Source organism: Astatotilapia calliptera, chromosome 5 (assembly GCF_964374335.1).
Source record: "Astatotilapia calliptera chromosome 5, fAstCal68.1, whole genome shotgun sequence".
Lineage (NCBI taxonomy): Eukaryota > Metazoa > Chordata > Actinopteri > Cichliformes > Cichlidae > Astatotilapia > Astatotilapia calliptera.
Genome location: NC_137426.1, coordinates 4883401 through 4897313, shown reverse-complemented (window position 1 = coordinate 4897313; position 13913 = coordinate 4883401). Strand labels below are relative to the sequence as shown.

The following is a 13913-nucleotide window of genomic DNA, read 5'->3' as shown; positions in this document are numbered from 1 at the left end:
GGCTCTTTTTGCGTTAGTTCGTCACCTCGTTCACAATCTGTATTCACACATTATATTAAAGCTTAAAGGAACACAGAGATGTGCTGCAGACACTTTGGTTAACATCTGGCGTTTTGTTGACGGTTGTGTTGTCTATACAGGTAAACATGTTAACTGTAAGCATCTGATGAACCTTATAAAAGTGAAAATGATCAAGCTAAAGTCTGTCTTTTTTCAGTAGTGCTGAAGTCACACACTTTTCCTGGTTAATGAGGAAGGAGCAGGCAGATTACCACAGCTAGATACCAGAGTAGCATTAAGCTATCACATGTGAAACATATCTATCTTAGTCATGCAGGCCTAGATACTTCTTGGAGACCCCTTGGCAACCTATGGTCATGGAAAACTGTGTATTCCCCCCACTGGCTGGTAAATGATTGATGGAATATTTTGATTGTCAGTGGGTGAAATTTGGTTGCAAAGACAGTGCTACAATTAAAAAAAGATCTCCTTGTGATAGCCTTGGTCTCTAGCAAATTGCCCATCTTTGGTGGTGACACCGGTCTTGTGAAACTTGAAAAAAAAAAGTCCAAAGGGGACACTTGGAAAGTTCGCTTTTCCAACTTTTATTTTGAAGACAGACTCCGTTTCCAGTTCGTCGAACTTTTCACAGTTTCAGTACTACTCCGCAAGTAGTTGGTGTGTGTTTGCAGATAAGTCGGCATCTTCTAAGTAAGTGACCTTAGCATTTCCACGACCTCGCTAATATCTGTTTCCCTAGGCTTATGTAACTGAGTCCTTAGTTTTGCTGTTAAATTGTTGTTTTTGTTGTTTCAGGGTATATGTAAATATTCTTTGGGATGACGTTCATGCTGTTGAAAAGAATTGTAACCTTTATTTTTCAAATAGAATGATATGATTATAGCATGTTGTCCTTTTTGATCAGTACGGTTACTAGATGGCTGTGTGAACAATAGCCTCAGACATTTTGCTGTATAAAATAAAAATTAACGTATAATACTGCTGTCCTCCAGCCACGCTTTTTTAAAATATATTCTCTTATATCATTTCACTCTGAAAGCTAGTTATTGTCCTGTGATTGTTGTCAGATTTACCCCACTTGCACTTAGTCTTTACAGAAGATGCAGCCCACAGAGTGTGCGTCAAGTACATTAAGTCTGGACATAAATCTAAAATCAAAAGGACTGAACACATTAGGAAAAGTTCTATTGTAGGGTATGTATTGTGGTGACATGGCGTATAATATTGTGGAGCGGTGCCATTGTTCCTGCTAATTTATTCAATCCCACTGCCAACCTTGTGCTTTTTTCTCTGTTGTTTACTCCAGTATGAGAGCGATATTGAAGGTCACTGTGTAAAATCTGGTACAATTTGGATCCGCACAAAAGCCTTATCTTTTATAAAGGTGTGATTTCGAATGTAGAGGTATCGTTATATGAGCTCATCGTTCCCTGCCGAGGAGAGGGCTTTGTGCGAGGCAACGCCTTTCATCGCCAGTTTTGATTTACTGTAAATAAAGTAGCACATATAAAACAGAGTCATGCATAGGTGAGTTAAAATATTATGATTACGCTTTTGTTTAAAAGCAAGAGGTGAAACATTATCTTCCTCTCACACGTACCCTAGGTGTCTGCATATCAGTGCCTATTTGCGTCTGTGCGGCTGCAGCAGTAACTTGTCAGCAGCGGGGCGACAGATGGGAGTGTGTCTATCTGCATTTGTGTAAATGCACAAATGGTGTGTGTGTGTGTGTGTGTGTTTGTGTTTGAAGCAGTACAGTGAAGTGCTAGGTGACCTTTCGGGTGGTGTAGAGGTGGCATCCCTGTGACAGTGTGACAGAGCGGGCCTCAGCCTTTCTGTAATGGATGAGCACTCTCAAGGTGAACACCTCTCCTTCCTCTTTTTCTCTTCCCCCTTCATCCCACGTGTCCTCTTTTCCACCGAGACCTGCTGTGTGTGGCCCATCTTCTTTGGTTGTTTTTGACCCAATGTGTGTGAGCGATGCTCTGCTGCTGTTTCTTTCCGTTCACTGCTGTTCTGTTTTTTATTGTTTACACAGTTTCTGTAGTGCTGCTGTGCGTACCATGAAACGACAAGAGCAAGCAAAATCTGTTAACAGATCACACTGTATGCATAAACTATGAATTTAATTAGAAAATTAACAATGAAAACTCACATTTAAATTGATTAAGTGCTGGATCAGTTACACCAAACTCCCACGTATCCTGTTAAATCCCACAGAGCATATCTTGTCAACTAAATTTAGTGTTTCAGCGGTCTAGCTGACACTGCCCTTTCAAAAGGGGGATATATGATAATGATGTTGAAAAGACACACACTAATCCCACAGAGGGTGGAGATGAGGAAAGGGTGGTTGGGGGAAGGGTGTACAATCTGTTCATGTTATTGATCTAAGCTGAAGGGACACGGATGGCAGGTCACAGCAACATACTTGCATGATATTGATGGGTGGGCAAGCAGCCGGCCACCCACACCTCTGAGAAACGGACCCTGCTGTTCGTCCTTTAACTGAGCAGGCTGAGCGAGACGGTACTCATCTAGCCTGGAGACCGATGCTGTGACTGCAGGCAGTTTTTATAAAAATGCATGTTGGCCAACACAAATGCTTGGCATCACCTCTTATGCAAAAAGTGAAATCTTTTTGTTTTTTCACATTATTCACAAATGAAGGAAAAATGTACTTTTGAAATGCTTTGGCAATTCAAGTTCAGAAGAGCTCAGCATTTAAAGGTTAAAACTAGCTCAATTAAGTCCAAGTCAGGAGCAAAAGTGTGGAGAGTCAAACTCCACAACTAGATCCAAGATTAGGTGTCTTTGCCTGGACTCACCATGGTTTTGACCCCATAAGCTGTTAGGACAAAAATGTAAATTTCTAGTGCTAGTATGAATAAGTGTATTTTAGCTGTACTTTAACCTAAGCTTTCATGTTTTTCTAACTGTGCTCACTTGCTGTTTGGTGCCTGTAAGTAACCAAATACCAAGTGAGAAATCGATTGTAGCATTAGTTCAGGTACACATCCAACTGGAAATCTAATATTGAGCACTTTATTTAAGCTGCTTTGCAATTGCAACACACCTCCACCCTAGCCCATCTTTTCATGCTGTTTCTGACTTAATAATGCGTGCTGCATCTGATGCCTGCTGTTTTTTGTACTGCAGACTTGCTGATGCTCTTTCTGCTTCTACCCTGGAAATATCACTTTTCTTTCAACTATGGTAAGTTGACGAGTTCAAGTAAAAGACTCAAAGTTCCCTTGTCCCTTGCTGTTAAGAAAATTCTTACATGGGTCTTTTCACGTGAGAGGAACAAATGATCAGTATGATCATTTACTTGGAAGACTAAATCATGATCATGAACAACTGATTTCAAAATCAGCAAAATTGAGAATTGCACTTTTCTCCAAGTCAAATCCAAAAAAGCAAGCATGCAATAAAAAAACACTAAGTTAAACTTGGTTTTACTAAGAAGAATGACAAACTCACACTTCTTTCATAATTCAGTATATGTGATAAATATCTGATATCCTAGTCTTAACAGGAAATGTATTTTTATCAATTTTTTCTTTATTATAATTATTATTATTTGCCCAACTGATCTGGTTGCTACATAAACCGTAGCAAGATCAGCCGAGCTTTATGGTTAAGCAGAAGATGACCATCATATAAGCTTTGCACTTTTTTAGCTCCCCAGTTATAAAACATCAGTCAAAGGTAATTGAATATGCAAAGGCTTTGCTTTAATTGTCCAATATGTTACTGTAAACAAGTCTAATGAGATTAACATTTACACACACTGATATGAGAAATTTGTTATACATATGTGGTGTGTAGTGATTGAGTTAATTGTCAGATCATTAAACGTTAATGACAAGATTAGGGCAACGCTCTAGCTGGTTCAGCATCGCGCACGGGCCCTTGCTCTGAACTAGGAAACAGCAGAGCGATTCAAAGAAGATTGCATTTGTGACAAACACTATTCCCGACTCATCCATCATGCTTGCCAAACTTAGACATTCATTATAAAGTTTGCCGATGGATGCAGCCTGTTCTGCTCGGCCATTCATTTTTTAGACCCTCTCTCTCTTTCACTCTCCTCTACCCCCTTTTTCCAGCTCCATCTTTTTACCTCTCACTCTCTCTTTTGCGTTCTCTGTGTGTGCAGAGTTTCCCGTGCTCCGTCTCTCCTACTGTGAACTGAAAGATGCTGAGCAGCAGTGTAACAAAGAAGGCAGTGCATTAATTAAATACAGCAATTTGCTTTCCTCTTCTTTTTGTTGTGGGGACAGTGCTGCTAAGATTGATGAGGCACTGTCTGATGTACAAGAAGCCCACTATATCTCTATCTGAGGCTGATTGTGATGGAACACCCATTAACTGGCCAGTATGTATTAAGATGTCAACTTTTATATTATAAACAGTGTTTGTCTGTTTATTCATATGTTATTTCATTTATTAATCTTATTTTCCTCTTTTGCATGCAAGCATATTTGTTTGCTGAACGGCAGTTAGGACTGACTTAACAAAAGATGCTATAGCGCTCCTGTTACTGGAGCAAAATGAAAAGGAAGGTGAAAGAAGATAACTTGTTGTTTCAATCTTGAGGTTTAGGACAATTTTGCACAGATGCCTTGTGCACATGATTAAACATCTATAGGGAACACATCTACTGTATGTGATGTCTTTCATTTCTGCAGATTCATTCAAATACAGCAAGCACTCGTGTTCAAATCAGCCACAGCAGAAGTGACGCAGCCCAGGAAGAACCTTCCAATGCAGACTGAGAATCCTGAGAAAACTATGCAAGAGATGACACTATCAAAAACATCTTGGATGTTTATCTCAGTTTCATTGTCTGCAAATATTTCTTAAAACTATGATAGAAAAATGTAGTTCCATTTTCTATCTGAGTGCCTCATGCATAAACCACAAATAAACATGGATTATTTTACCTGCCCAGTCAGCCGGTGAAATTTGTTCCGTTAGGCATACTGGCAAATTTTGTGACTCCACACTGTTGTAATTTACACATTTGCCTAAAAACTGAAAACTCGCTGGTTTGATCCTGGGAGGAGACCCAAATCCCTTTGGAGTTGCATCAGGAAGGGCATCTGATGTAACGATCAGCCAAATCACAACATGCCAAACTACCTGCTGTGGCGACCCTTTGTGATGCAGGCACATTTTCCACGCAGTCTTTAGCCTGTGTGTGGATTGTGAGCCATCGATGGTTTCTTGTAAACATTTGTTGCAAATCTGCTACAAGCGAGTATTTATCTATCTTTGAAACACAAACATTAAAAAAAAACGAATGCAGTTTGACGTCTTCAAGCTAAAAATTCATAGCAAACTAATGAAGACAGATCGGGGTTTTTTATGTTGATCGAGAAGTTTAGAAATGAAAAAGTTTAAAATACAATTAAATATTTTTGTGAATTGTAAAATATAATTTCTACAAAAGAAAAATATCCAATTTACGAACTTTTGAGTTGACCGTGTCTCAACATGACCCCGTTGCACATTTAACTAATGGAATCACTGTAGAGTAGTGTGATGGAAATGCATCGTACTAGTCTACTAGTCTGTTTCCGATACTTGGGTGTCCACATCACTCAGGACCTGTCATGGTCCTGTCACATCAACACCCTGGTTAAGAAAGCCCGTCAGCGTCTCTTCTTCCTCAGAAGACTTAGAGACTTCCATCTGCCACTGAAGGTGCTCAAGAACTTTTACTCCTGCACCATCGAGAGCGTCCTGACGGCAAACATCTGCACCTGGTTTGGGAACAGCACCAAGCAGGACAGACGAGATCTGCAAAGAGTGGTGCGCTCAGCCGAACGCATCATTTAATCAGAGCTCCCTGACCTGCTGTCCATCTACACCAAGCGGTGCAAGTCCAAAGCTAGGAAGATTATGATGGACCTCTCCCATCCCAACAATGGACTCTTCTCACTGTTGAGGTCTGGGAAGCGCTTCCGCTCCCTTAAGGCCAAAACAGAGAGAATGAGGAGGAGCTTCTTCCCCCAGGCTATATGGGCCCTGAACCAGGTGTAGGACTGGACTCTCACACACATCACATCACCACACGCACCACCACACACTTCCTATAATTTATAATCTTTATAATCTCTTTCTGCTATTTGCACATTTTTACTGTAAATTCCTAAGTTAATTTGTAAATTTTGTAGTAACCTGTAAATTGTAAATACTGTAAAACTTTTTTCGTCATTTAATGGTCGGGCATTGCACGGCTACAAGCATTTCACCTCATGTCATACTGTGTATGGTTGTGTGTGTGTGACAAATAAAATTTGAATTTGAATTACCCTGTTCAATATGACATGCAGATGATCTGTTGTGGTGACACCTAAAGGTCTGACAGAAGAAGAAGAAGAAGAAGAAGAAAAGCATGTGCAAGTCAGTCGTAAGTGATCACTGAAAAATTATTGAATTAAAAACATAAGTTAATTAACTTCTAAGTGATTATTTTAACATGCACTTCCTTTCCAGCATCTTACTGAGTCACTGAAGTAACAGTAGCTGAGCTGGGGTTACCAAAGAGCTTCACTGATCTTACATCTCTTTCTCGGCTCCGCTGTGCCTTGCCGCTTAATTCCTTTGTTGTTTTTCTTTTTGTCCTTCTCTCACTTCTGGCCTTCCCTTGGTGCTGCAGTGTCTCACCTCTTCACTCTAATTGATAGAAACAGAGTTAGTTAAGATGTCACCTGAACACATCTACTGCCTTCAGACATGGCAACAGCCCACGCCATGCCACACATAAACTAAATGATGGTTAAATTGGTGTTTCGGGGGGGTCAGGAGTGCCCGCGGCCCTCAGGGAACATTTGACCCTTCCTGTCACCAACTTGCAAGTTCGTACACGCTCTTCAAAACTTCAGTTCTACAATCCATTTACTCCCACGGCAGCTCAATTAAGACATACAGTCAGCAGTGCAGGTACAACAAAGTACATAATGAAACATATGCACATGCACCCACAGCCTGTAGGCTGTATGCAACGTGATTGGTAATTGCTTCACTAGTTCTGACCCAGCCATCACAATCAATTGGTGTGACTCGGTGATTAGACAAGACAAGCACCAAAAGCCATTGATTAGAGGCATCCATTCCATAGGATATAGATTTATGAGCCTCTCCACTGCACAATGAGTCAACCCAATGGGATTTCTTGTGTAAAGGTTACAAAAGGGTAGAGTATCTTCTCCTAAAGGATTTTCATTTCTAACAGGATAGAAATGACCTTTTCAAGAAACTTTGTCAAAGAGAGGGATACAGAAATTGCAAAGCATGCATCTTTAATACTCAAGAGTATTGATCCTCGTGTTTTGACAAAACAATTGCCACACACATTTTATCTTAACTAAAAATCAAATTATTGGGTGTTTTTTTTTTTGCAAAAAAACTTCTATTCTGATGACAAATAGCCTCCAGCTTTTACTATTCATAAATGGGATATAGGCTCATTTATTTTCTTTGCCCATGAAGTTGTACTGCAATAGTAACACATTTACAGCATAAATTCTTTGCAGTTCAAAGTCTATGTAGAGTAAAAATTTGTACAATTTGTATAAATGTTACCATAATAAGCACATATAGCGCTATAGATATGAAACTCACCTATTTGGAAACACTGAGTTCTAAGTCTTGCTATAACCCAGCTAATGCATTTCAAATGTGTAGCTGAATTATGTGGGATCAATATTGCACAGTTGTTATTGCTGCATGGAGCAAATCAATATACTGTAATAGAATAGTTTTTGTGTGTATGTAGATAATACTGTCGCTGGAGGATCAGTTCACAGTGTATGCGTGTGTACAGTATGTAAAGTAGGTAGAACCAGTCCAATAAGACTGTAAAATGAATGCAGTTTTATTACTTTTTCCTGACAAAGGACAAACTGAAATCATTCAAGAATGCAGGTTGTTATTACCTGCTCCTAAAAGTCACTCAGGACTTACTCAGAACATAAAACTGGTATCAAGTCAGCTCACCTAGCTTCATGTCATCAAAGGGAAATATACAAAAATAGGGCAATGAGGCAATCGTGTCAGATTTATTTGTTAAATAAAGAAACATGCAATGCCACAGTATTTATTACCATTCAGTGTTGCATTAATGATGAGATAGTCAGCCCTCTCCAGCACATTCCAAAGTTTCTCAACGGGGTAAAGGTTTGAACTACGTGGCGACCAATCCATGTCTGAAAATGATGTCTCATGCCTCCTGAACGTCTTTTTCACAATGTGAGCCTGATGAATCCTGACATTGCCATCTTGGAATATGCACGTCATCAGGGAAGAAAATATTGATTGATGGAAGAGGAGTCAGCTGACCTCTGTTTTCGACACGTGATGTTGCTGAACCTAGACCTCCAATCGACTGAAAGGCTCTTACCTTTTATATGTATTTATAAAGCACATTTAGATGCTTTTTCGGAATCATTCACTGCATAAATATTCTAAAATTTAAAGAAGTTGCTGAAGTGAACACCTTCAGCTTGCATCTTATAAAAAAAAGACTGCTCTCATCATGCCTCGTGCCCCCAAGGGTCTCACTTGTGAAATAACCTGATGAGACACGAAGCATTAACCTTACTCCTAAGGAGGAAAGGAAAAATTAAGAAAATGGAGAGTAAAAATGGTATAATATTCCATTCAATAGTTCTGAGGGAAGGGGATAAAGCATTGCCATGTATCATAAAAAATAGATATTTCTGTGGGTAAAAACTGGCCAAATGCCTGGCCTGTTGTGCGGCGTAAACAAAAGAAGAAGAAGAAAACACAAGACTTTGCATCTTCTCCATGCTGTTCACCTAGTGATCAGCAAAAGTGTATCTCTAGAAACTTGCTGTCAGGCAAAATGGATTGTACTTAATTTCCAATAAGGTGCTTAAGAGCGATCCCTAATCATGCCTTTAATTAGAATCCCCTGGTCATTAGGGGAGATAATTCAGTGAAAAATACCTCTGCTCTCTGTGGGAGCAGCATGGCGGCAGACGGAGGAATGGTCTGCGCTGTACACTGGCCGATTTCTTTCCCTCGGAGGAGAATATGTCATAGAAGTGTAACAGCAGAGGTTAAAAATAAGGTTTCATGTTGTCAGGAGAGAGACAACTACATATAAAATTATTTTGTTCGCTTGTTTGCGCTCTGAAGTGTCAAAGCAGTGACAAAGCCCAATGTAGGACAGCAAAACAATAACCTTGTGACTTTGCGTCACTTTGCGTCTGCCCAAAATCTACAGCAATGTCTGTTTTGACCCCAAAGCTTGTGCTCTAACTCAGCTTATATTTCCCGTTACAGCACAATTTTTTTTTGTCCTCTCACTAGCATGATGGATTCAGTTGTAAAAGGGTGCGATGCGTTTCTGTGCACCAAAAGAGAGAAACAGTGTTTGGCCAAAAATGCATCTCAATCAAATTTGATCTAAGAAACACAAACAAAAAAACAAATCATGTATTTTTTACATGTTTATTTGTTTAGGGAAACAGAGTTTCTCCTACCACCACTACCACTGTGGCACCCTGTAGGTTTTGTTCTTGGTCTGACCAGCATCTCCTCCGCTCCCTGTTTCACGGTGTGTGTTTCACAGTTTGTGTGTGTGTGTGATATTCCATCCAGCACACATTAAGTGGCGCTAAGCATGAGAAAGAGACAGGTGAATGAAAGATAACATTATTGGAAATGACAACTCATTAAAACCAAAGAGGGAGAGATATTTGCATTTTTACCACCCGAGATGAAAGCTGATCACATTATATCTGCACATATCTGACCTGTTGTGACTGTCATATGACTGTTCACTCCATTTTCTTACTTTATTTTTTTAACAAAATAAAATAAAAACACTTTAATTTCTAAAGCAGAGGATGCATAACAGTTTTCATCTGTACAGAACAATAAAATGAAACGAGGAAAATAAAAAGATGGAAAAAAGCCAAATTAATCTGCACAGGTTAACTGTGTCTGCATGCAGCATCTAAGACTGCCCACACAGCAAACAGGCACACTGTAATGTTAAATTCTTGGTTGCATGTGCACTTTTCTTTTATTACCTTCCTTTTGCTGTTCACAATAAACAAATCAACGGCTCTTTCTGTGATGATGTTGCCGTCATGAATTTCAGTCTGCAGCTTTGTGTGTCCAGCCGAGGATACGATCGGGTGGGAAGAGCAGGAGAACAATTAAAATGCACCTGTTGGAAAGAAATTAAAGACTGAAGGCAAGCAGGTTATTTGGGGGATTTACCTCATGTTGGTATCTGTGGCTAGTTTAAGCACAGAACCCATGAGGGGCATGTCAGACATGTTTGTTCCAAGTCTCCTTCTTTGTTTGTTATTGGTGCAAAAAGATGAGAAATGTGGAAGAATTCAGTTTTCCCTCTTTGATCAACAGAATTTCATCAACCCTAGTGCTGCTCTATAAGAGCAATTTTAATTTCAACATATCCAGTGACAAGTACTGCCAAGCATATCAGGAAGAAACCCGTTTAAATAGATTTGATTTTATGCACTTTTCTTTTTTATTTGTTTGCTTCTTTTAGGTTCACACTACCCAATTTCACGCTGTACCTTGCTTTGGGAACAAAAGTCACATGAAACCAGAAATACTCCATTTACTGGAACACATTTTAGTAACCTGTTGTGCTAGCAGCTCAGAAACTGTGGCACCATGGGAGTCAAAACAAATCCCGCTTGCAGTGGGAAGTCCTGTGCACAGCAGCGCTCGAGCATCTTCCTGCAGCCCGGGAAAAAACATTTTTTAGAGTCGTGCATTCACTCCTGCTAGTCTATCAATCTAGAAGAGTGTTTGGTACAATCCAGTAATATTGTGTAATCTCTTATTTTTGTGTTATGTATTTTTCCATTTCTTCTGTGTGACTTTTTTTCTGTTACATTGTATGTGTTTGTCTTGTTTGTGTGTATCTGAGATTCAATCTGTGTTTTGTGTGTGTGCTTATGTGGATGTATGGTAGCGTTTGGTTAATAATCTCCTGACCATTTCATTACAGTAATCAGGGCTGGGATCAGCGGCAGTGGCAGGATGACTTAGAGCTCAGGGCCTCGCCTCATTAACTCTCTGTGACCAACGAGCGACACTCGCACGACAAATTGGAATTGCCTCAGCACTGCGATTCTTCTCTCTTCAGGCTGTTCTGCAGCAAGTCCACTGAAGGTAAATATTATATCCCCTCCAGTAAAATCTATCTGCCAATCATTACTGACACAGTGTGTCAGTCCATTAAGACTGACTGGACATCACTAAGTTGCACTTGCACGAAAAATGCTTTTCTGAAGTTTGACCCATGTTTAATGGAAATTTGAAGAGGTGTGGTTGAGAAGGATGTTAAATATCTGTGCTATCTGCTCATGTGGTGTTTGTGTACATTCCCTCGTGATTTCAAAGTCACACATTTAAAAATATCCAGACAGACTGCCCAAGGCTTAAATAATGACCTGCTGTCATTTCCATGCCCTCTGAGTACCCCTCTTAATCAGCTCCCTCCATGTGCAGTCATAGAATTTAATTAGCTGCTCACCAATGTTATTATTAAAATTAATCACAGACATCCTACCAGACTCTGATCACATCCTGGTGTTCATTGTATTTTGCTTTGGTGAAACCAGTAGCTTAAAAGTTACTTAGGAAGCAAAATTTAAATAGTCATGGGAGCACGCCGACCACGATGCCAAGGAGCAGTCAAACCATTAACGTCTTCAAAAAGCTGTTTGTACGCCAGCTAAAAGTACATCACACACACAGTCCACAGCTCGCAGAAAGACACAGTAGGACTTTTTCTGCAGTCAAAGAAATAAAATATGTGAATTTACTGTGATTGAGCTGAATTAATTCAGTCATCACTCAAGCACATTTGTGCAAGCGAGTCAGTGGAAACAGGGATACTGAAGACAACATGGCAATAAAACATTCAACTTTTAAAGTTGTTGGTAGCTGAAGATTGCCTTTAAGCCTCCAAATATTATTTTATCATGCTGTAAGGATGTTTTTTATTGTTTGGATGTGAGCAGTTTTAACATGTGAAGGATCCCTGGTGGATTCCAGGAGGAAACACAAACTAAGCCTCAGGGGGGTCACAAGCTTATGAATTCCTGGTGCCGGTCCCAAACCTGTATAAATGGGGGGATGTGTTAGAAAGGACATCCAGTGTAAAACCTGTGCCAAATAAAACATGCTGATTCATCCACTGTAGCAACCCCTTGGGACTTCAGGAAGCAGTTGAGAGTAACTGTAGTCTGCAGGGACTGATTTTCTTTTGGGGCCAGCCAAGTGGCCAATCCAGGTACCTGAGTTTTTCTGCAGTTTTTAGTATCACATTCTTAATTCACCAGGCTCCAAGCTGCAGCGTGGTTCACTTACAGTTGACTGATGTATGTAAACCTGCCACTGTGGTTACAAAACCATAGAAATGAGCCACAAGTGCATACACACATTTGTCATGAGTGTGAGTAGGTAGTTAAACACGTGGCACTGCAATTCTGTTTTTACAGGAAGTTAAAGACACATTAGGAACTAAAACGATTGTAGAACATGGGCATGACCCACAAGGCCCTGTTAAAGGCCAACACCTATCTTTGTCAGTGGTAGCAACACCATTAAGCTCATAAAATCTGTCAGTCATTTAAATACTCACTAGAAAAAAAACATAGTTGTTGCAACAATACAAAAATAATACCTACGGACTCACGAGGTGCATGCCGAACAATACTGACCCTGCTGTCACGGCTTGTACATGTGAGGTATATCACTAAAGAGCAGAAAAAAACTTTCTCCTTTGGCCGTTTTTATGAAATGATAACAAGTGTCTACAAAAACTGCAAATTTAATACAAGCCACCATCAAAGCTGCATTTCTAAAATAGGCAGAGCCTGCAGAGCAGGGGGCCTCTTAACCACAACAGTTCAATGTTAAGATTCTGGCTCTCGTTCCTTGTTGAAGCTAAATAACCTCCATATTTCCCCGTGTGGCTGACACTAATGGGAACCATGCCGTGTCTCACAACTCACCGCCCTGCATGCGTGCGCTCACTGATGCTCAACCTACTGATTGGGTTGGTGACTGAGGTCATCTTTTCTGTGCTGACCACAAGTTGTGGAGCAAAACTTCAATAACCCGCTGGGCTAATGCAATTAGTATCCAACAACCATATCACTTACACAAGCAATGAGTGCAGCCCGGGGGGAATGAACCACTGTTTGGCTCTCTGCGTAAACAATGAGGTCTTCACGAAGAGGGGGGGGGCAGGAGTAGTACACTGACACAGCCCCAGTGTTATCAAGTGTTGCATGTGGTTAGGGTGAGACAGAGAAAGAGAGGTGAAATGTGTACTATCAACATGGGACAGGATGTTATCTCACAGGGCTTTCATCAGTTTTACCCTCGCTATCTGATGAACGCTCCACAGTTATGAAGCGTTCATGCTGCCAGAGATATGCCACCAGTAAAAGTATTTTTCCTGCCACCCATGCATGACAGATAAGGAGCTTAGGAATCTTATGGTTTTCCAGTTTCAGGAAGAATGCTCACTCCTTATTATACACTTGTAAACAGTACCAAAAAAAAAACCAATGAAAAAGACGCTAGGCTCGTTCAATTAAAACATAAATAAATCCATGGCTGTCTTCCACCTGATGTCCACAGAGTCAGCTGGTGCTTTTGTGCAATAACTTCAGTGATATTTAAAGAAATTTCTTCTTCAACTGACTAAAGAAGAAGAAGAATATCAATTTTCTGGGATTTCCATACCCGGATTTTTGAGCATGCACCAAGAGCTGATTTTTTTCCATAATTTCTGAGCTTTCATAAATTCTTAAGCACAGGAGTTACTGTAGCCACATAAAATTTTCAGGACTGGA

The 13913-nt window shown here is 40.2% G+C and overlaps 2 long non-coding RNA genes across 2 annotated transcripts; both read right to left on the bottom strand.

The window, feature by feature from the left end:
* Positions 1–827: 827 nt before the first annotated feature.
* LOC145428832 (uncharacterized) lies at positions 828–8335 on the bottom strand. The gene is made up of 5 exons (XR_013909158.1): positions 8139–8335; positions 6596–6708; positions 6345–6393; positions 2177–2225; positions 828–2073 (listed from the first exon to the last, which is right to left on the bottom strand). It is a non-coding gene; the product is annotated as an uncharacterized LOC145428832 (long non-coding RNA).
* Positions 8336–9496: 1161 nt separating this feature from the next.
* Positions 9497–13244, bottom strand: LOC145428782 (uncharacterized). Its single transcript, XR_013909105.1, has 3 exons — positions 13065–13244; positions 10095–10234; positions 9497–9676 (listed from the first exon to the last, which is right to left on the bottom strand). It is a non-coding gene; the product is annotated as an uncharacterized LOC145428782 (long non-coding RNA).
* Positions 13245–13913: the final 669 nt, after the last annotated feature.